The following is a 22,712-nucleotide window of genomic DNA, read 5'->3' as shown; positions in this document are numbered from 1 at the left end:
GATGTTCCGCTGACATTTACTATCAGGATTGAGGCAGAGAAGTACAGAGTAATAGGCACTCAACACTAAACATTTTTATTTTCAAGACTGTCTGCAAAAGCTTTTTAAATAAATAAATAAATCTAGCAGTAAGCAAGCTATTGACTTCACAGAATTTAATTACCTTTTAAAATGTTAAAAAAAAAATACATTAATACAGCAGAACCATAAACCATACATTTATCTGAAATACTGAATTGAAACTTTCATACTCCATCAATGTAATGATAAACCTGATTAACACTATTTATGACTTTTGTTTAGTTCAAAGTCAATTATTTTGTACTTATGACTAAATAGAATTAAGCACTTCTACACTTTGTCAGCTACAGCTCTTCATTTTTCTTGGTCTTAAATTGAAAAACTTACTTGCTTTCAGGAGGTTGATCCATACCCTACATAAACATCCTTTGTTAATTAGACGCAGCAGCTGATAACTCAGAATGCAAAACTTTCAAGCTCTGAACTCAGTCTTCTTGCAATATGTACAAATAAACAACTGAAAATCTGATGACATTGCTGATATCTCTGTAAAATGGAACTGGTTAAGCCTGTAACACCTATAAAAGACAGGCTTCAACAAGTCTAGAGCTAGTACGTTTGTACAATGAGAATTCTTTGCTCTACTTTTTGACAGCAACATACAATTTTGGGAAAACACTCTTTAAAAGGCATCAACATTACTTTGAAATTCTTAAGAAAAAAATAATACTCTGGTTCAGAAACAAAGAGCCTTATATTAATTAATGTGTTTTTGATTTTGGGGTAAGTGGTATGTTACATTTTTTTTACCACTGTCTAAAGAAATAAAACAATTAAGAGCATGTTATATCACTGAAACATATCAGCCTGACTCAAACATGAACCAAACGGTTTCTTTAATACTAGGATAATAACGTAAAAGAGAACGATACAGCCATGAAAACACACACACAGGATTAATTAAAAAAAATGACAACACTTACAAACTGTACTTTATAATAATTTTAACCAACTACTAAACAAAACAGCACAATTTGCCATAAGTGTCTATGATAAGTGACCCAGCCTGTCACATGCATATTTTGAGGCTGATTATTTGTACCTAGTATATATATATATATATGAATATTCAACATCATACAAAAAACAGACTGCGGTGGGCTGGCGCCCTGCCCATGATTTGTTCCTGCCTTGTGCCCTGTGTTGGCTGGGATTGGCTCCAGCAGTCCCTCGTGACCCTGTGTTAGGATATAGAGGGTTGTAAAATGACTGACTGACAAAAAATAGATAATATAGCCAATGACTAAATATTCAGTGCAGAAATTGCCAAACCTGATGAAAATATACACATTAAAAATATCTAAAAAATATCTATTTACAAATGGTCATTTAAGATAAGCTGAACACTTAGGTAAAGAAGTTTATAAAGGTCAACTTTAATCATTTCCTCTGACGCTTAATCAACCTTTGTATACTACACAAGTTATGCTGTATTTTACAATCTAAATGTTAATGTATTATGCCAGCATAAACAATTCTTACACTGGATTGCTTTATGAAAAACATATTAACAATTACTTTAATAAAATAGGATAATGATTTTGCTTTATTTATACTTAACAATATTTCCAACTGTAATCTAAAAAAAATAAAAATGCAATAAATATTTCTAATTGAACAATGCACTCCAGTAGTTAACAAGAGCTGTTAATGCTGTCTTACAGCTCCAATGCCCCAGTTTTGGCCCAGTCACTTTACACCTGTAGGTTACACATTTTACTTGCATCTGTGTGGTATTTTTCCCTCAATCTAAATGACACTGATGCTTAGCTGTATGCGTGAATGTGTGCAGCAATTGGCTGGTTTCTGCCTCTCTCCCAGTGCTACAATGATATACTCAAGGTCCCATTGACCTTGCACTGTAAAAATCACGTTCAAAAGTTAGACAGGCATGTTCAGTTTACATTTATTCATTAACTCACTTAAGCAAATAACTTATATTAAAGAGAGATCGGACAATAGAAGCAACAGCTTGGAAAAAATTACTTGAAAGGACTTTTTTTTTTTTTTTTTTTATTTACAACCTATATAGTGAGAGTCTGAATGATAGATGGTTTGATACTTTATTAATCTAGAAGGAAGTTGCAAAAATACATTTCCTTCAATTGTATGTCATTGCAGCTCCTAATGCTTAGATTTATAAATTTACCCAAAACAATTTTAAACTTCAAAAAGTTTTTTTCCTGGTACCTCTGACTGTTTGACAAAATTTCTGTTATTAAGTATTAAAACCAAATACAAACAAACAAAAACTTGCATAAACCATAAAAGGATTCTGCCTCAGACTGGTTAAAAAGTAACACAATATTGCTGCATATTAATATTTCATACTTGAGTCAAAGCTTAAAAAAAGAATATGACAGATATATTAAATGTTAACTGTACATGAGAAATGTGTTATTGATTAACCCAATCCCAAACTAGCTTATTAGTACAGTAAATAAATGCAGTTAAAACCTAAAAACAATTAACAACAGGAACATTTGTTAGACATACAGAGCCAGGCCTTATGATTCTATAGACTTCATTTGAATATTGTACTGTAAAAATTGCAAATCAAAGTTACATGAATACCATAACCAAGACTTTACGTGAACTTTACACTTACCTCAGGAGTTCATCTTCAATAGTTGCAATACCATAGTTACACATTTATTGCTAAAGTTATTGGCCTATTGGAAAGTATTCTGATAAAGCAATCTATTAAAATAAATACAACTTAGCTACTAGACTTAAAAGGAAAAAGTAACAAATTACTACAATGCTGTCTACATGTTAAGGTCACAAGGGCTACACTCTCCACACAAAAGAAGCCATTGCCAAGTGAAACAAGGAAATTATTGTGTCCACTGATTGGGTAAATGCTGAATGGTGAAACCTAATACAAGCTCTCAAACAATTGCAGCAAACACAACTATCAATTTACTGTGAAATAAGCTTTATGCAAAGGTCGGCAAAGAAACAAGGTAGCAGAAGTTCACATATCACAGTGTAAGGGATTTATAGCAATGCACAGTTATCATCATTAAAGACAAAGTACCTGCAAGAAAATCTGATTACAACACTCAAAGAATTACAACTTAAATTACTTGTCTGGATACTCTGCTTTTCTGATGAACTACAAAGCATTTTGTATATCCACATCAACCTTTATTGAAATTCACCATTTTCCACTTATATGTATTTTAGCACAATACAGATAATCTTTACCCCTATGAAAATGTCATGTATTTATTAACAAGGTGAAAAAAATCTTATTTTATATAATAGTTTTCAAAATGGTCACAATCACAGATCATTTCACAAGGCGATTAAACATTATCCATTATATCAGGATAGTAAACTGGATTACACATCACGGCATGCAGCAAAAGATATACTGTATGCACAAATGATAATCTGTTCTTCCTTTCATAAAAAGTATCCACGTCTAGAATATAGATAGGAATATCAGTAAAAGAAGTACAGACTGAAGAACAAGTAGTTGGCAAGAAAAGTGATTTGGTGATAGACTAAAGCAGACATAAAACCTTTTAATTCTATAAATTGAACCACTTTAAAGACTCCCCATTAAGTCTGGATTAGTATGAAACCACACTAACTGGATTCATTAAAAAAATTAAAAAGTGGGTACACAACTATGTGCCTCTGAAAAGAAAAACAAAATCAACATACAGTATTACCTAATAGGAAACTGTAAATAAGCAGCCGCGCCTCAAATTTACTGAAACCTCACTGGCAATACATTTCAGGTTAGTTGTACAGAAAAAGAGGCTATGAGCTCAGGAAAGTAATTAAAAGTTTTTAAATGTCAAGATGTATGTAAATTGCAGCAAATTTTACAGTTTGTTTCGGATCACAAACTAAAACCTAATCCCATTGAATGCATATTTCTTCTCCCAGATGAATGTGATCCTTTCAACACCTGTATTTGATTGCAATAACAACCTGCCGTCCATGCAACTGCCAGCAGAACTGCATAATTCATCCTTATGTTTCTGCAGAAGATGTAAAGAGGATTATAAAACAAATCATCATCAATAACCTGGATAGAAATTCAAGGTTTGTTGTAAAAACATTGTAGCAAGCAAACAGCTGTCATTTTCTCCAAACATCTTTGATATCCCACTAAGCTAAGTCTATCTAACATGGCAACAATGCAGAAATCATTTCATGACTTAAGAGTGAGGTTTGCTTTTGTCCTGAAAGAAAACAAAACAAGCCATTGTTGAGAAATTAACCCGCAGGGAATCTGTATGTTCTGCCTGCTTCAAAAAGACAGTAATTACTCTTGCTCCATAGAAAAACAAAAATGGGCTGTCTAAATGACTATGGACCAGTGCAATCGGTTCCCATTTTGATAATCTCCTTTGAAAGACTGTTGCTGGGATACATTCAACGTAATATTCCAAATAGTCTGGGCCACCTCCATTTTCAATATTGTCACAACTGCCGCATCCCTTGTACTTCACGCTATTCTGGTACAGCTGGATAATAAAAAAGTGACAAGCCAGAGTCTACTTCATAGACTATAGAAAGCATTCAAACTGTTGTATTATTAAAGCTGATCACTATGCTCCTAGATTTGGGACTGTTAGACCTCTGCACCTGTGATTTGCAGCATCTCCATTCTGATCCACAACAAAGATTCCCTATAATGTAGTGTGCCATTCCCACCACCATACTACTTGTTCATCTATGGCCATGTGTCAAAAAAACAGCAAATCTTCCTTCAATAAATTTGCCAGTTAATACCACCATTACTGGATGGATCATCAAAAAATGACACAGGTTACAACAGAATGATTTATCATCAAAAGCAAAATGCCGGTTGTTGAGAAGCCGAACACATTCCATCTGCCTCACAAAGGATGCTGTGGAGAGTGTGAGCAGCTTTAAATTGGAAATGGACCAACTTGCCTTGATTTGTGTCAGAAAGACTAACTAAGACAATGCCTTTACCTTATCAGTGGTCTGAGGATTGTCTCAATCTATGCCCCTCATCTTCTTTAATTGTTGAGAGGAGTTTGTACTTACTGGTTGTATAATATTCTGGTATGGCACCTGCTCATCTACAGATGGTGGTCAATACCACACAGAATGTTAGTGATACACAGTTCTCCTTGTTCAAGGATATGTAAAACAGAAAAAGTGTTATTAAAGTCCTAAAATAACCTGCATAGATAGAAGTTTCTTTGTTTCATTATGTCAAACGTCACATTATTCTCTAGTCGCAAATTTACTCAAGAGCTACTCATACTTCATATTTATTTCGGTATACTGTATATGTTGTACCACATATAAAATATTGCATTCATCTTTTTTTTGTACTATCGGAACTACACTAGAATGAGTACTTTGTTTTTCCCCAAAACAACATTACGTGGGCTGCCTTAAACTGGCAAATAAAGATAATTCACATATATAAAAATAGGCAAAGAATGAATACAGTTTAAAAATAAATACAGTTTAGTTATTTTCCTTTAGTTACTTCACTGGTTAATGAGGATAAACACCAGCTGAAACTCAGCTACTTACAATATGCAAATCAATTATAACTACAATAGACTATATGTACACTTTCTTCCAGATTCAGAATCAGCCTGCTGCTGCACTTCCATGAAAACATAAAATAGGCCTAGCTATAGCGTTTTTCATCCAGTCGTTTCAAGATGTACCCAGACTTATGGTAAACGATGTAAGTCGTGTTATTCAAACATTCTGCCAAACATCAGGAGCTAAAAAGGACAAGGGTCTATAGGGTTCAAGCTACATTCACAATTACAAAGGTAAGTTTCGGACATATTAAAAACTTGCGTCTACTATGAATTTACATGGGACAAATACTTGATTATATCAGGCTTCCTTTATATATATATTTTTATATATAAAAAGAAACTTTTAATAATTAGTCATTAAACTTTAGTCAGGGACAGGTGAATATATAGATAAGCTTAATACTACAACGCGCTGGACAAGATATATTAGCCAGGCATGAGTCACAAAAAGAATGAGCTGGCATTACATCATCAATAGCAGAAGCACCTATAAAAATGACAGCTCTGCACAGTTACACGCACTTTTTCCAACTAGTGTGGCAAAAGGCTAGCAGTCCTTTTAAGGATAGTGAGCCACCTCAAACAGCAAAGAACTCATCCATTGTGGTGCTCTGTGCCAATGTTACAATACATAATAACATGAGTCTGCTGGGCATCTTACGTTGTAAAAAAGAAAAATGTCTCTGTCTGAGCCTGCAAAACGGTGAATACCAAACCACTGCTGCATTATAAGGGTCTCACTGTTTTTTTTTCTCAGCTGGAGGACCTCTTCTCTGAGAGAAATGTTTTCATCAAGTGCTAAGTCAATAACGGCTAGATCTAGAGTCGAAGCGCAGTCGTTGTCATAAAGGATTTTATTATCTTCCTCCTCGCCCTTTGTGTCCTCTTACATTGGTCGCTTTCTCTTTCCCCAAACCCCTGTACTTAAAAGTGGAATGGAGAAATTGTTCCACTAAAACAACACAGGGACAGCTTCCTTCCTCAACAGTCACCATTCTGTCTCAGACCCTGGCTCGCAAAAATCTTCAATTTTAAACTGCCGGCTACAAATTTGGTTATGGGGAATAACTGTAAAGCTCTCACTCCAGATGGCAGCAATCAATTTAGATCAGGTTTCCACATCGGAGGGAAATGTAAGAAGACTAAGTACCTTGTTGTACTTACTGAAAGCTGAACATAAAGGTACACAACAGTGTTCAAATGTAGAGCTATCTGTACACTGAAACTTGAACTTCTTTTTCACGGACATTCTTACCATTAAACAAACTGCAGTATGGACAATGGAAGTGACTGAGCTGGCAGAGATTTCACCGGAAGTATGTTAACACTACTGTGTACATATAACCTATTCTACAAGAACAAATACTAAAGGGAGAAGCCATTTTATTCACTACAAAATTTAACACTAACAAATTCAAAATATCCAGCTTTTTCAAATGCACCAAGAATTAATTGGCTCAGACTACTTCATGTCACAGAGCGTTTTTGTAGCTTGACTTTCACTGTCCAGATTAACAACTTTAACAAACTGGTACATGGTCACTGTACATATCTGTGACTAGATATGTATAATAACTCAATTTTAGCTGTGAACTGAAAGTTAAATACTGTGTAGTGAAAGCAGTTCTGCAGAATTTACACTTTTCCTAAATGATGAATAACCAGTTTTAGGAGAAAGGCAGAAAATTATACTTTAATACCTGATGCGTCTTGCATTAGATGAACTGAATATAAATAAACAAGGAAAATAAAACATACAAAACATAATGCCTACTATTTGGCACTTGCCTTCATATGCCTATTGCAACCCATTCTGAATACATGTAGGGAAAAAAACAAAACATTCCTTAAATGTTTAATGAAATTTTTGACAGGCATTGAATGTACATTGAATGGCACTTACAAAAATAATTACTTGGGTATGTTGTCATTACTCAGCTAAATTCAATTGATTTCAAATAAATTAATGAAGATGACCAGGTTTTTAAGACTTTACATATCCATTTCTAGTACACATGACTTTAAGTGGCATATTAAGAAGTACTGTATAATTTATATAGACATTCAATAAATGGATTTCATTGTTTTAATTAACAGCACCATCCACAGAAATAGTTTCTAATGTATACTTACCCAATTACCTCAGGTTGATTTTACTCAAAGTGAATACAACTACTTAAGCTGCTTCAACTGAAAAATCAGTTTATTTATGTTTAAAAAAGCAAATGTATCTCACTGTGATAAAATCACTATTAGGATGGCAAATAGCAATGTTGCCAAGTGACCAGTTTCTGCCAACTCAGGTGATTTATTTATTTTACATTTTCCAATGCAAAAAATTGTTTGGGAAAAGTCAATATTTTTTGCATATTTGTCAAAATATCTGAATAGTTTTTTGTTTCTTTTAATGACAAAAGATGCCTGCCTAATTAGAAAATGTTGTTTATTTCATTTGTATTAAGGCTCCACTTTTTTTATTTATTTTTGTAAAAAATTTACAAAGAGGTTTGGCAATATATATTTATTTATCGAATGTCAGAGAATGATAAAGACCAAACTTAACAGGACCCCTTATTAAGATTTGTGTAGTTACTACAGTGGTTTTGGGCTAGTTTATTTTCGGTAGTCTAGCAAACCTACTGCACAACCTATATTATTCACATGCTTTTCTTCTCCTTGTGACACTGGGAGGCTATGTAATATATTAGTTTGGTGCAACTGGTAACTTGGCAATGTTATTTAATTATGAATGGATTGCAGTTGATTATCAAATGATAAGATGACCTGTCAATTTAATTAATATGTGAAACTAAACTTTCTAAAAGATGTTTGTGTTTTGGGTTTACTTTATGATAGGAAATTATTCCGTAATTTCAGAATATAAAAGGAACATATTTAAATTTTGTGAAGTTAATTCAGCAATTAGGTTTAACAAAACTGTTCAAATATGTAACACATGCCTAATCCCTTCCACTATGGTTAGAGTAACTAATGTGACTAGTGTTAGATAAACCACAATGAACGGAGTTTGAACTAGTCTATTAATTTATGTGGAGGTTTTACGTGTAATTGAATTAAGTTCCTCCAGTGAATCACTTTCAGTTTATATAGAGTGCGAGAAATATGAAACCATGTCCAAAAAGCTTTGTGAGATACCATTTTGATAAAATGGTACAGAATTAAAATTTAAATCTGACTGTAATACAAGTAACAATTTGTGAAACTGTAAACAATACTTACAATTATTTCCTAGGCCATTGTGTGCAATTTTCTTTAAAGTCTACTACTTTAAGGTGTTTCTTTCAATCCAGACTTGTGAATGCTCTTTATATCTAATTGCTCCGAATATATTAACAAAATAAATAGGATTAATTTAAGCAATTAACAAAAGAAATGAAGGGGGTTTACAGTACACTGCATTGAAAATAAAAGGTGTAGCTCCACAAGGTTTGCACGCTGTGGGTTAGCAGGAACACAAATCATAAAGCAAAAACTAGGCAAATATTTTGCCTTGTACTAGATATAAAATTAACAATAATAGAAATATTTAGGGAGATATCTACAGTATTTATGGTCATTATGCATGGTTATACCCTATGTTTTTCTGAAATATGAGTAGACAACTAATTTGTTTAATTCAAATGACTAGCTTGTAATAAATATATGTTCGAGTATTTTACATGTTTAAATTTACTTTTAAGATAACAGAAGTAACTAGGTTGTGGTCAAAGTACTGTGCCAGTGCACAAATGTTTGTATTAGGCACTATGCATTTATTCAAAAAAAAGATACTTCCTACATTTTGTTGCTATAATCTGTTAAATAACATGCAGAATTTTTCTTGCACAAAAAGCTAGATATATGAAGTTTATATGCTCTGTTTTTTCTCTCTACAGAACAGGTGTCGAAGTCCAGGCCTGGAGGGCCACAGTGACTGCAGGTTTTCATTCTAACCCTTTTCTTAATCAGTGACCTGTTTTCATTGCTAATTATCTTATTTTCCCTTCCTTTTAATTGCCTTGTTTTTAAGGATTCAGTCTTCTGAATTTATTCTTTTTTCTTTCATTAAATGACATCCAAACAGAAATGAGATGAGAAGCAAGGCAACAGATGACCAGCTAAATTGGGATTTCAAACTCAACCAATTTCACTCCAACCAATCTCTTAATTAGAAGTAGATTATTGCTGTTAATTAAACCCGTTATTTAATTCCACAGCTTGTTGCTGCTCTCATTCTGCCATAGCAGACATTTCCAAAACTGTTGATTTTCTGTTTTTTCTAAGTACACTGTCAAAATATTTTGGTGACCTGAAAGATCAACCTTACACAGACCTTCATCTTTCTTTATTTTCAGATATTGTGTGATGGGCACAGGTGAGCTGGTCATGTGGGGGCTTGTTTTGTGTCTCATTATTGTTTGGTTGCTAGTTAAGGAAAAAAAACAACTACGAGACTGAGTCAAGTTAATTAAAACTAAGGCAAAAGAAATTAATTAGCAGCAAAAACTGGTCACTAATGAAGAAGATGGTTAGAAAGAAAACCTGCAGCCCTCCAGGACTGGAGTTCGACAACCCTGCTCTACAGTATATATAAAATAAACATACACACAGAGAATTGTATTTTAAAGGCAGTTTCTAAACAGATTACTTTTTTTTTCTTATTATGACAAGTTAAATTTAAATATAGAATTAACTGGCAATAACATTTCTACATAAACAACATAGTACAAGAAGTACACGTCATATATTTTGAATGGTAACACTGAAGAATGTAATGCTGAATTGAAAACAGGTAATGACAGCCCAGGTAATTTCAAAATTCTGGATTTGTACAAATGGTAAAGCAATAAGAAAGTGTGATCACTCATCCAAAAAACCTTGAAAACAGCAAAAAACAGAAACAACACTGTTATAAAGAAGTTCTGAAATCAACAATCTCAAGGATCCAAGTAAAACTGACAAGTCTAATTTCACATAGGGAGCTTTAAAGCTGGCACAAAAGTGGAACAAAAGGAGGGACAAATTTGGAAAATATGACCTTAGAAATTTCAATTAATTTGATCTGTTAAATATTACTCTTGGTAATATTTTTATAAACAGCTAATGATACAAATATAAATCTAACAATAGCAAATATTAAAAATTTAACCGATTGGTTCACTAACAACTGAGACTTTAAAGGCATGTGTTAACAAAAACAGCTTTAAAGAGTTGGTTTAAATTATAATATCTGGAATTATCTTAGAATTCACAAATTCAACAGTTAATATGTAATAATGTTTGAATTGTAATATTTAGTATGGATTTTAAGCAGTATTTTTCAGGTACTGGGCATAAAATGTTAAGAGAAAAAATTTAGAATGTGCACATACTAAAATATATCCAGTTGTTGATATATCATCTTTTATTAATCCCCTCAAGATTGTAAACCTCATTTGTCGTTACATTGTGGCGATCCCCATCACTGCCACACATTAAAATTGAAGCCCTGTATTGTATTTTGATATTTATGAATGCCAATGCTTGTTTGCTTAAATGATAGTTGATTAACTACTTGATGAATATACTAGCATTTTAAAGCTGTTGTTACTATTAATCTTTACTGTAAATGTTTTAATTGTATTACAGAAAAATTTTGACATGAGTGTCAGTAGGCTTTGCGCCTTAGAAACCAAGTTACCCAAACTATTCTATAACATTTCAGTAATTACCACTCTGATGCTGATCTTTCTGATCATAAAATAGGTAATTACGATAGCAACTGCCAAGAAGAATTCATAATTAATTGCAGAATTACGGTATTTGAGGGTTCCTCTAGAGTGCCTCTTTCTCTTGTACGATTTGGCTCAAAAACTAATTAGCACATCATCATCTCATAACAGGCTTGAGTTTCGAGTGTGGTATTTTTCTGTCCTGCTGTTTTAGCTCTAGACCGTCCTCAAGAAACTGTGACACACAGACGCAAACCCATCATCAAGATATCAATGTTTTCGGTATCAATTGACCCTAAAACACTGAGATTCGTTGAAAACCAGAGATCGAAAGTTTTGGCTCCTCCCTCATAGACTATAGGTTATGGTGGGATAGGGCACAAAGTAAAAAGGCACAATATTGTTCACTTCAATAAATGGAGGTACTTTAATAAAAAGCTACTGAATGGGATTTCTGTTTTTACTGTGGGATCAGAAGGTAGCAGGTTCTCCAAAAATAGCAACAAGAAATTCACATGAACATGAAGTGGGATGGTGAGACCTCTCAAGTTATATCCTTAGAAATTCACATGGCAAGTGAAATAATTCGGTTCAGGAGAGTATTCAGGTTAGGATTTTTGAACTGGAATGCTATGGGTAAAAATGCACATGTGAAAACATACATGAGAACAATGCACCGTGCAAAAACAGATGTTAATATTTTTTGTAAAATTATCATTCACTCATTTTCCACTGCTTATCCAGGATTGGGTCGTGGGGGCAACACAATTAGCACTGACACCCATGTGTCCCTTTCCCCAGTCAAACTTGCCAACTCATGCTCTGTGATCCCGAGGCATTCCCAAGCCATCAGGCAGAAATCCTTCCAGTGAGCCCTGTGTCTTTCCTCAAGTCTCCCCATAAAGACTTCACAGGGAACCGACCAGGAGGCATCGGTATTAGATGCCTGAATTACCTCAATTGGCTCCTCTCAATGCAGAAGCTCTTCTCCCAGGCTCTCCTGGATGTTTGTGCTTCTCACCCTATCTCTAATGGAGAGCCCAGCGGGGAAAACTCATTTAGGGTGCTTACACCAGTGATCTTGTCCTTTCGGTCTGTATCCATAGGTGAGGGTAGGGATGGAGATGGACTGGTAAATCAAAAGCTTTGCCATCTGGTTCAGCTCCTTCTTCATCACTACATATCAGTATAGCGACCATATAACAGTGTTTGCCACACCAATCAGTCTGTTGATCTCATCATCCCTTTTTCCTTCATTTCTGAATAGGACCCCAAGATATTAAACTCCTCCACTTCCGATATTAAGTCACCTCCACCTGCCGTTTTGCACTCAGACCCAAACTTTTCAATGCATGCTGGAGTTCACAGCTCGTTGAAGCCAACAGGACCATGTTGTCTGTAAAAAGCAGAGACACAGCTCCAATGACAATGAACTGGACACCTCCCCCCAAAAACAAGGCTGCACCTTGATATCCTGTCCATGAAAAATAGCAAACTGGATAGGAGACAAAGCATAGCCCTGGGGGAGTCCTACACACACACACAGATATTTGCTAAATGTTCCCCCCACCCCACGTGTGCGCAGACACAGCTCTCAGCATGTTTATAGAGGGACTGAATAGCCTTCGTTAGGGGCCCCAGTCCTTACCACCAAGGACAAAGTCATTTTTCCCTGTTGGTATCCCTCTGCTGCTCCTGGAGTCTCTTGTGCTAACCATACATGGAATGCCTCCTTCAATCTGATGGCACCTCTCATTTCTGGCATCCATCATTGGATTCTAGGGTTGCCATTTTGACAGGCACCTATAGCAATCAGGCTGCAGCTTTTGGCAGCTGCTTCCACAATGGAGGCTTTGGACAAGGTAAATTTGGAATATGTCTCCAACCACCCCAGAATGTGGGAAAAGCTCTCTCTGAGTGGCAAGTTAAGTCTTCTGGACAGCTTTCCTCAGACATTCGCAGTCCACCCTCACTACTCTCTTGGGCTTTTCAAGTCTGTTCAGGCACCTCCACCAGATTGTGGTGAGTTGACAGCTCTGTCCCTCTCTTCACCAGAGTGCGCAGAACATACGGCCATAAATATGAGGATATGATTATAAAATCAAATCATAGATCTTTGGCCTAAGGTTCTCTGGCACCTTACACGGAAGGCCTCCTTCTTCAGTCTGATAGCATCTCTCACCTCTGGTGAGCCACCTTTTGTTTGAACTTGGTGTTTGCGAAGGACAAACTATGTCTAGCAGAATAGTCGAATAACAAAACAATACTCAGGTTTAGATCAGGCATGCCATTTCTCCCATTCATGTCTCTCCAGGCATCTCCCTCACTACATATGTGAACACTGAAGATACCCAGCAGAGCAGTGGAGTCCCCATCTGAGAACCTTTCCAGGATCCCCTCCAGGAACTCCATGTTAGCCTGGTACTCCAAAGTGCTATTCAGTGCATAAGCACATATGGCAGTCAGAGTTCTCCCCTCTGCCACCTTCAGCTGCGCAGAGACAACCCTGTTGCTCTCCAGAAAAAACTCCAACATGGCATCGACCAGACTGGGTCTCAATAAGAAGCTCACTACCACCCAATGCCATTCCCCCTAGGCAACTTCTGAGTAAGGAAGAGTCCAGCCTCTTTTGAGAGGTTTGATTCCAGAACTAAGCAAATGGGTGGATATGAACCCAACTATATCCAGTTGATAATGCTCCGCCTCACTCAACAACCCCTGCTCCTTCCCTCCAAGAGAGGTTACATTCCCTGTACCAAGTGTCAGTCTGTGTGAGTCGGTTATAGTCCACCAAGACCTCTCTACCTTTGACTGCCAACCAGGTCACATTGCACTCTGCCCCTTTTCATCCTGAAGGTGATGGGCACACAGCTGGGCAGTTCCACGTTTCGAGTTTGGGCTGGTAAAACCCATACTGGATGGGGCTCTTGTAGAGCTGCATTACTAGGGGCCATTATTAATTATTCTGCATTAATATAGGTGGTCCGCAACATTATTTTCTTTAAAAACACTGCCTTATTTGGTAGAATGTGCCAGACATGATAGTTTTTCATAGGATTCAGTCTCACAATATTCAGGTAAAGTCCATACAGCAGATATTCTGCAATCCAAGTGCTGCAAGGTTTCAAAGAAATATTGTTTTGTTAATTTGTAGCTTATATCTGTGATCAAATACATGTTCTCAGGAGACAAACTGATCAGCTGCAAATGTACCATGAAACAGTCTGATGCCCTGTCCAAGGTTGGTTCTCAACTCAGTGCTACTGGAACAGACACTGGCCCCTGTACCCCTGAACTGGATATGCAGGTGAACAAAATGGATGGTACCAATGATTATTCTCATTTTTTATCACTCTGCATTTGTAGTTGCTAGAATGTACAAGCTCAACACTAACTAGGCTATTTTTGAACCTGTTGAAGGAGGGTAATGGGTATGAATTTTGTTTTTTATGGGCTATTCTCCTCTGTATTATGTGAGGTCTATTTGGGTTTCTCTTCAAACAAAAATGACACAAAAAGAACATTTCACTCCTTATGAGAAACACTTTCTGTAGGTTGCTAAAGTACTTCAAACTATCTGTAACATATGTCAAGCTTATTCATAAGCATCCCTTTAAGATGGATATCTTTAACCTCTATCTCCCAGCTGTTTTCAAGTTATTTTTGACCATGCAATGCTTGAAAATAATATTCATCGCCAGTTCCTCCAAAAACAATGTTTTCTTTTTTGGTTTTCTTACAGTAAAGTGTTATACTCTATTTAAATTAATTCATTTTTAATATAAAATAGGCTAATGTGTAGTGTTTAGAGCTCCTCCAAACGTCTGTAAAACTTAGAAATTGTCAGAAAGCAATTATTTTACTGGTAATTAGACCACAGGACTGTTAACTCTTAAATCATTGCGATTTCTGCACTAAATTACGGATCAGGTTCTCCTAACTGACATACTTTCATTCTGTCTAGTTGATTTCTAAGACAGATACTTGTTCTCTGATGTATCTGGCAACACTGGGTTCTTTAATAAAGAGGAAATTATTGATGTATGAGCACATTATATCACTTGCCACAGATTGTTCTGATAGCACTTTTTTTCACCTGCTGCTTCTGCAAAAATAAAAAACAAAAATGACTTGAAATGTTTCTGCTATGCTCTGCCCCAATTAAGAAAATCAGCACACATCAGGCCTACTCTATAAACACAACTCATCGTTGCAGAGACTGCAAAAGTGTTTGTGAAAAAGAGCTTAATCATTACAGGTTACACTGAACACATAAAAAGAATAAAATGTTTTATTTTCAGTTTAAGTATATTATATAAATTTGATCAACCTACTGGATGGTCCTTTAGCAACTTGCTTATTTCTTATCTTTAAGACTAAATATAAAATACAATTCTTTCGTCCCACCTCTTGGCAATATGGGGAAAAAAAACATTGAGGAAATGTAATTGTTCCTCTTTAATAATCATTTTTGTGAAACTGCCAAGTCTATCATATTTTAGCCTATTATCAGTATGATAAACTGTTTTTTTAGTGAATTTAATGAGCAGTTTAGAGTTAAAGAAAAAAATGTATCAAATCTATCCGACTTAAAAGAAATTTGGAAGTGGACATCAGTAGGCTTGCTCTTTAGCAACCAAATTAACCAAACTATTCTATAACATTTCAGTAATTATTTACCACTCTGATGCTGATCTTCCTGATCATAAAATAGGTCATTACAATAGCAACTGACGAGAAGAAATCATAATTAACTGCAGAATTATGGTATTTGAGGGTTCCTCTAGTGTGCCTCTTTCTCTTGCACGATTTGGCTCAATAACTGATCAGCACATCGTCATCTCATAACAGGCTTGAGTTTTGAGTTTGGTATTTTTCTGTCCAGCCATTTTAGCTCTATACCGTCCTCAAGAAACGGTGACACACAGACATACACTCATCATTGAGATATCCAGGTTTTTGGTATCAGGGGACCCTAAAACGTCGAGACCCATCAAAAACCAGAAATCAAACCTTTTGACAAATCTAAAGCTTTTTCTCCTCCCCCATTGATGACAGGTTATAGTGGAAGAGGGTACAAAGCAAAAAAAAAAAACAAGCCATGGGTAAAACAATAATGGGTGTGTCAAGACTGATCCTAGTAATTGTTACAATCATATCATATGTAAAAATGGGTTAAATGGGCACCTTCCGGGCCTAGGAAGTACAGTGGTGGTAAGATCTTTAATGTTTTATAGGCAGGGAGAATTAGAAAATTAAATAAGACTGACCTAAATGGGTACACCTATTAAATGGTTGTACTTCATGCTGAGCTGAAATGAACTAGCCAAAAAGGGAACACCAGTCATCAACGCAAGAGTCACTGCTTAGGTATAACCGGGAAAAATGATTTTGCCTAAAGCAATGATAAGCACAGTTACTGGTTAATCTTTATATACAATACGCTATCATGGCTGTGCAGGATTTTAAAGCACGTGTAGCTCGCAAACCGTTTGACCTATTGACCTGAAATGTGGTACACATGCTACGTGACGTCTACTATCTGTTTTCAGGGTGATGATTGACCTCCAGGGTTATTCCTCTTTTTATTTTTATATTATTGTAGAATCAATTCTTGGCAGAGGCCAGCAGGGCGGCCATGCAGTGCATGTGGATGGGCGCCGTTCTCATCCCTACCACCTTCGCCGTCACTTCTCCTACCTCTTCATATCTTCAATCAATCTTGAGGCAGATCGAAGACTTAAGTGCCAGCTTAAGTGAAAAATTAAACAAAACGTACTAAGTAATGGCAACACAATCCCTGACTTAGTTTTAACGTAAAAAGATGCAGACAAAAAAAAAGAGAAGAAGCGGGCCACTAGGGTGGAGAAAAGAAGAGCTGCTCAGGAAGCTGCAAGTGCATCAACCTCTGAGCAAACGAATGCTAAACGTACAGAGAAAGAGGATGAAAACTATGAATACTCAAGTGAAGTGTATTAACTACACATTATCGTGAAGTGCGTTGTTAGTGGTATATGATAAATGACTGAACTAGACAGACAGAAATAGAAAAAGATTCTGTGGTAGCATGACTTGGCATTAGACATCATGTGATATCATTAAAGATGGAAAATTAAAGAAGATATAGTACATCACTAGTGAAATGTAAAGGATGAGGAAGACTTCTTTCTGTGCTGTCACAAATACTGGGTTGTGAGCAACTCATATCTACACACAAAAATAAATCTAGCATACACAATTTTGTAAAACAAAAAATAAATTGATCACTCTGAAAAAAAGGAAGAGCAACAAAATACACAAATATCTGCAAAAAAACTAGTGGGCCAAGTATAATATAGTTTATATAGAGTTGCCAAAGTGTTGTGTGCCTGCATTTCCCATGCAAATGACTGTTCAGACAGTAACAGCATGTATACTGTTAAGTACAATTCACAGGATGAATAGGAAAAACTAAAGATTTATGTTGCTATGAAAGTGACATGAATGTAAACATCAAACACAGATGAAATAATGCCTGTGGAATAGCACTTTTGCATTGGCTTTCTCTCTTTATCATAGGAGTGTGCACAATTTAGTAACAAAAGTGTTACATTTTGCCAACAAACAGAAGAGTATAACAGTGGTGCTGAAAGAGGCATATCAGAAGGAACAACTTGCTGTAACTTGTCATGAATGTGGTGTGGCAGCCGAAGAGACATCCACAATTCTGTGAACAAAGATCTGAATGTGGGAATGCTGGTAAACCCACCTTATCTGACAAACTCCAGTTCCTGCTGATTCATGCTGAAGGAAAAAATCTGATTATGCCAAAAAAGTTCAGAGTGTCAGCAGCACTAGTACGAGTGGTATAATTTTGTGGGTTTTGTTTCTCTGGTGCACAAACTGGGTTGTTGACAGGTGTACAACAATATCTAAATGCCACATATTAGAACTATTGGATTGTTTGCCAATAAGACATCGGAGTTTGCCAACCAGGAACATATCTTTATGCCAACTTTGTAGTATTTTTGCGGAATAATACTCAATGCACACAGAATGGTTGCACAAAAAACTGTAAAGAATTTACCTTAATAAAGTCAAAAGAGCACAATTTAGATGAGTGTTAGTGGGAGGCAACAAAACAATCCACTTGCAGTAGAGGTCACCCACCAGAAAATGTAAAAACAATGATAAAAACAATGATATCAATATGTGCTAGTAACCCCATAATGCTACCTTAACACCAGCTCATGCTCCAGCAAATTATGGCAGTTCTTAGAGTAAACAGAGAAACAGCTCATTATTAAGGAGAGTTACTTAAAGTGGACACTCAATATATACAATGACAATTTTGCATTTTCCTCCAATACCTTTTTTTTGTAAATATGTGTGATATTTCAAGCCTCCTTAATGTGAAATACACTACAGAATAAAAGAAATTAAATAACCATTAATGTGCAAGATTTTAGAAACCTTTTAAATCTGGATGCAAGACTGTAGCAGCAAGTCTCCACACACCAGGCTAACATTAAGACCATATGGCCAAAAGTCAAGGATTTTATTTTAATGCTCATTCACACAATAAGTGACCAAGGCACTTGAAATCAGTAAAAGTAAATAAGTGGAGAAGTATGTAACAAATTATAAATAACAAATTAAAAAATTACTTTAAATATTGTGCAGATTATATAAAACAGAAGTGTATTGAAAATTAACAGGTTGGACAAAGAAAAAAAAAACTTTAGGGTTTGTTTAAACACATCTATTAACTAGAGATCTGTAAAGTAAAACAGCCACTTTATTAAAAATGAACATTTTTTTCTTCTTGGAAAACAGAAGAAACCATCCAGCATCATGCATTGTGCAAAAAGTGACACGTACAGAAGATGTAAAGGATCATGAACCTTTTTAATAATAATAAAAATAATAATAATAATTCCATGATGAACAAACAAGCACAAAGTTTGTGCTGGGGATTTAGCAATAGCAATCCTTAGTCCATATGTACTTAAAACACACCAAACAATAAACGAGAAGCATCCCAAAACATTAAAAGCAACTATGTATTTCTTACTTTGTTGAGCAAAATTCACCATTTAGGTGAACTAGGTGGTTGTCTAGTGTAGAAAAATGAGGGGCTCTCCAACCCTGCCTTACAAACACTCAGAGTCAAGACAACTGTCTGACTCCCATTAACTCTATTATATTTTATATTATTTTCATGTACTAACAATGTTTGATCTTACTGTCTGATGACCCACAACAACAGACATGGGTGGTCCGCCAAATTCAGCTTCAGAGAGGCTATCTTTATCCTAAACAGCCTTGTTCCTTTGTTTTCTTCAGGTGCAACTTTATAGTTTTACTTTTCGTTTTTGTACTGTTTCTCTTTTCAGCAAGTTTAAAAAAAATTATACATTGGGTTGATGCAGATTTTGGATACTTTTTTATTGATACATAAATATCTATCATTTTCCCTTTATTTTGCAAATGTGTCACCATCATGGGTGGCTTTAGAAGGAACTTTTTGTGTCTGTTACGCACATTTAACTACATCAGATAAAGAACAAAGAAAATCCAAAGCTGGTGTTCTGCCTAATTGCTGAACAGGTCAGCATACACATTACAGTCTTGTCATTTTTTAACTTGCATATTTAATACAATGTACTGTATACCTTACAACTATTATTACAATGCTATTATAAAATTAGTGAAAATTATATGAATACCCTATCATACAATGTGTGTGGGTTATACATCTCCTTATGATTCTTATAAAGTAATTCTGAGCAACCTTATCAGTGGAGAGTGAACTAGCCCAGCCCAAACATTGGATTTAAAAGAAACTGCTTGTGAGAAGTCAAGCAAAATGACACCTTTTATTGGCTAACTAAAAAGATTACAATATGCAAGCTTTCAAGGCAACTCAAGCCCCTCCTTCAGGCAAGATTGCATATTGACTCCTTTTATTGGCTAACTATAAAGATTACATTTTGCCTGACTTCTCATTAAGTTCATAATGGCTAACACGGAACAACACCCTAGTCCTAAAGGAACTGTTTGTAAGTTTGCAAAGATCTTCACACAGAGATCCACAGACACATTGAATAAACGACTAATTAGTGGGGTAGAGAGCAGGAATTTAGGGACCTTAAATCTCGACTTGATGTTATTTCAGAGAAATTGGGTGGATTGGATTGACAAACATTGTTGAGCGTAATGGCCTGTTCTCACGGCAGTTGTTCTAATGTTCTAAGGATGAAGTCACGAAAAAGGCAGTTTCGAATTTCATCAAACTGCATTTTTATAATTGAAAATACATGTATTTGAACATGTACCTTTTTAAAACTGGCATTGTTTGCAAAATTAAATTTGCATCAAGCAATGTACCTAATGATTGTGTTATTATTATTTAAATTTTTGAAACGTTTTGAAAATAAAAGACTCAGTTTAAAAAGCTAAAAGTCAAAATTCCATTCATTCATTCCATCCATCCTTCTGTTTTCCTACCTGCTTATCCTGTTACCTTATATCTAGTAGTAAACTGCTAGCTTTTTGTGGCATTATTTAGCAAAACCTGTGAAATTCATTAAAACAAACATATACTTACAATCTACAATAAATGTGTAAAGGAAGTTAAGAAGCCTGCCAATTACAGCCACCCAGATTTATTTATTTACAATTGTTTGGTTAGTTTAGGTTGCAAGAACTAAAAGCCCTGTGGAGTTTTGTTAAGTTTAATTATAAAAAAAAAAAAAGTTTGATGATACCTCACGGCTCTGCAATGGTCCCGTGTTCTATTAAAATTTGATTTAACAAACACTCCTGGGCTTTTAGCCCTTTAGAGTCTAAACTAACTAACTTAACTAAATAAAACTGAGTGGCTGTAATTGGGAGGCTATTTGGCTACCGTTACAAAGGCATACATGAATGTCACCTTAAAGGTCATAATCACAATCTTACAAACAAAACATTATACAGGTAACAATTATTTAAAGGGCCAAAGAGTAACGACCCTACATTTATTAAACTCTTGTGCCACAGAAAGGGTGCTGTGACTGGCGGCGGAAGGCGCCATTTACAGCTTCGCCTAAGGCACCAAAAATGCTAGGGTCGCCCCCTGGTAACCAAACTAAGAAACAGGTACTGTACACTTAGTTGAGTGAACCTTAGAAACAAGTTGCATTTTTAAACTCTAGACACACTTCATGCGTGCTCTGTAAAAACTCCTGAACAATCCACGGCCACTCAGCTCACTGCCCGCCCCCACTCCGCCTCCTTAAACGAATTCTCCCGACGCACACGCTCACCTTTACAGCGTTCTTCGGATCTGCTTCACTTGCAGGATGGGGGAAAAAAAAAGTAATCCAGTCGAGCGGCGTATCCGCACACAACCAGTTTACAGGCGGGCACGCTCAACGAGTAAACTAGCAGGAGCGTCACCTGTGCCGCGAGCGCGCGCGTCGGGCGAGGCGTGTCACATGACGAGGAGGTGTCCGCCTTTTCAAGGCAGGTGCAGGAAGCGGGAGTTGTTTGCTGGTAGACTTGTGCACGGGAGTTTTTTTTTTCTTTTTCTAAATCTCAATCCCATGACTATAAACAGACCTTGTATGACTAAGTATGGATGACATTAGACTTACACACCGTGCCAGGTCTCAAGATGCAATTATTGGGGATTTGAAAGTGGGTGGCGTAATGGTTAGCGCTGCTGATTCACAGTTGCAAAATCCTGACTTCCTGTACCAGCATGACCCATTTGCCACGACGAGCGCGTGAACTTTACTCGGAGTCATTTTATTCGTTTTCGCTTAACGTCTTACAGACACGTGACGACTCCAAAGTGGCTCTGTGTGAGTGAATATTCCCTTTTGGTGGGGTACTTAGGTAAGCTTTGGCCCTTGCCAGCCTGAACTGGATTTAGCGGGTTGTATCGTGGACAACAGATGATGCCAAAAAGAAGTCAACTCAAGGTTGTAGTGGTGGCAGGGGTGTAACACAGAACCCTTTGCCCCATACATCAGTGGTACTCTCGAAAACAAATTTTTTATTACATGTTTTGCCCCCCAGTGGGCCCTGTGTAATTATTACTCTTGACTACCATGCTGGCATAATGCTTATTTGAAATTTTAAGAATTGAGTAAATTGAGTGTTATCAGAAATAGCCTGATCTTAGCTGCTTTGTTCTTTGAAGTGGGATAGGAACAAGCGTTTTTGTGTGAACTTTGTGGTGGCAAATTGTGTGACTAGTGATGATTTGTTTCCCTAGTGAATTCAGAAAGTATGACAAGTACCATATAAGACACATTAAAGGAAAAACGTTCTGTTGTCTGATGAGACAAAAATGAAGTGTTTAGGCGGAACTCCAGATTCTTTGCTGAAGACA

General features: G+C 36.1%; 1 protein-coding gene across 3 annotated transcripts in view; it reads right to left on the bottom strand.

Annotated features, from left to right (window-relative positions):
- si:ch211-129c21.1 (uncharacterized protein LOC563087 homolog) overlaps positions 1 to 21,813 on the bottom strand; it is an 82,009-nt gene extending 60,196 nt beyond the window's left edge. Inside the window, exon 1 of one of the 3 annotated variants that reach the window (XM_039766878.1) lies at positions 21,640 to 21,813. The gene's annotated coding sequence lies outside the window, so the exon portion shown is untranslated. Of the gene's footprint in view, positions 1 to 408; positions 524 to 2,689; positions 2,789 to 21,639 lie in introns of those variants that run through there. The other 2 variants (XM_039766880.1, XM_039766879.1) reach the window with 2 other exon arrangements.
- Positions 21,814 to 22,712: the final 899 nt, after the last annotated feature.

The sequence above is a fragment of the Polypterus senegalus genome, chromosome 10 (genome assembly GCF_016835505.1).
Source record: "Polypterus senegalus isolate Bchr_013 chromosome 10, ASM1683550v1, whole genome shotgun sequence".
Lineage (NCBI taxonomy): Eukaryota > Metazoa > Chordata > Cladistia > Polypteriformes > Polypteridae > Polypterus > Polypterus senegalus.
Note: the sequence above shows the minus strand (reverse complement) of the source record. Positions and strands in the feature narration are given on the sequence as shown.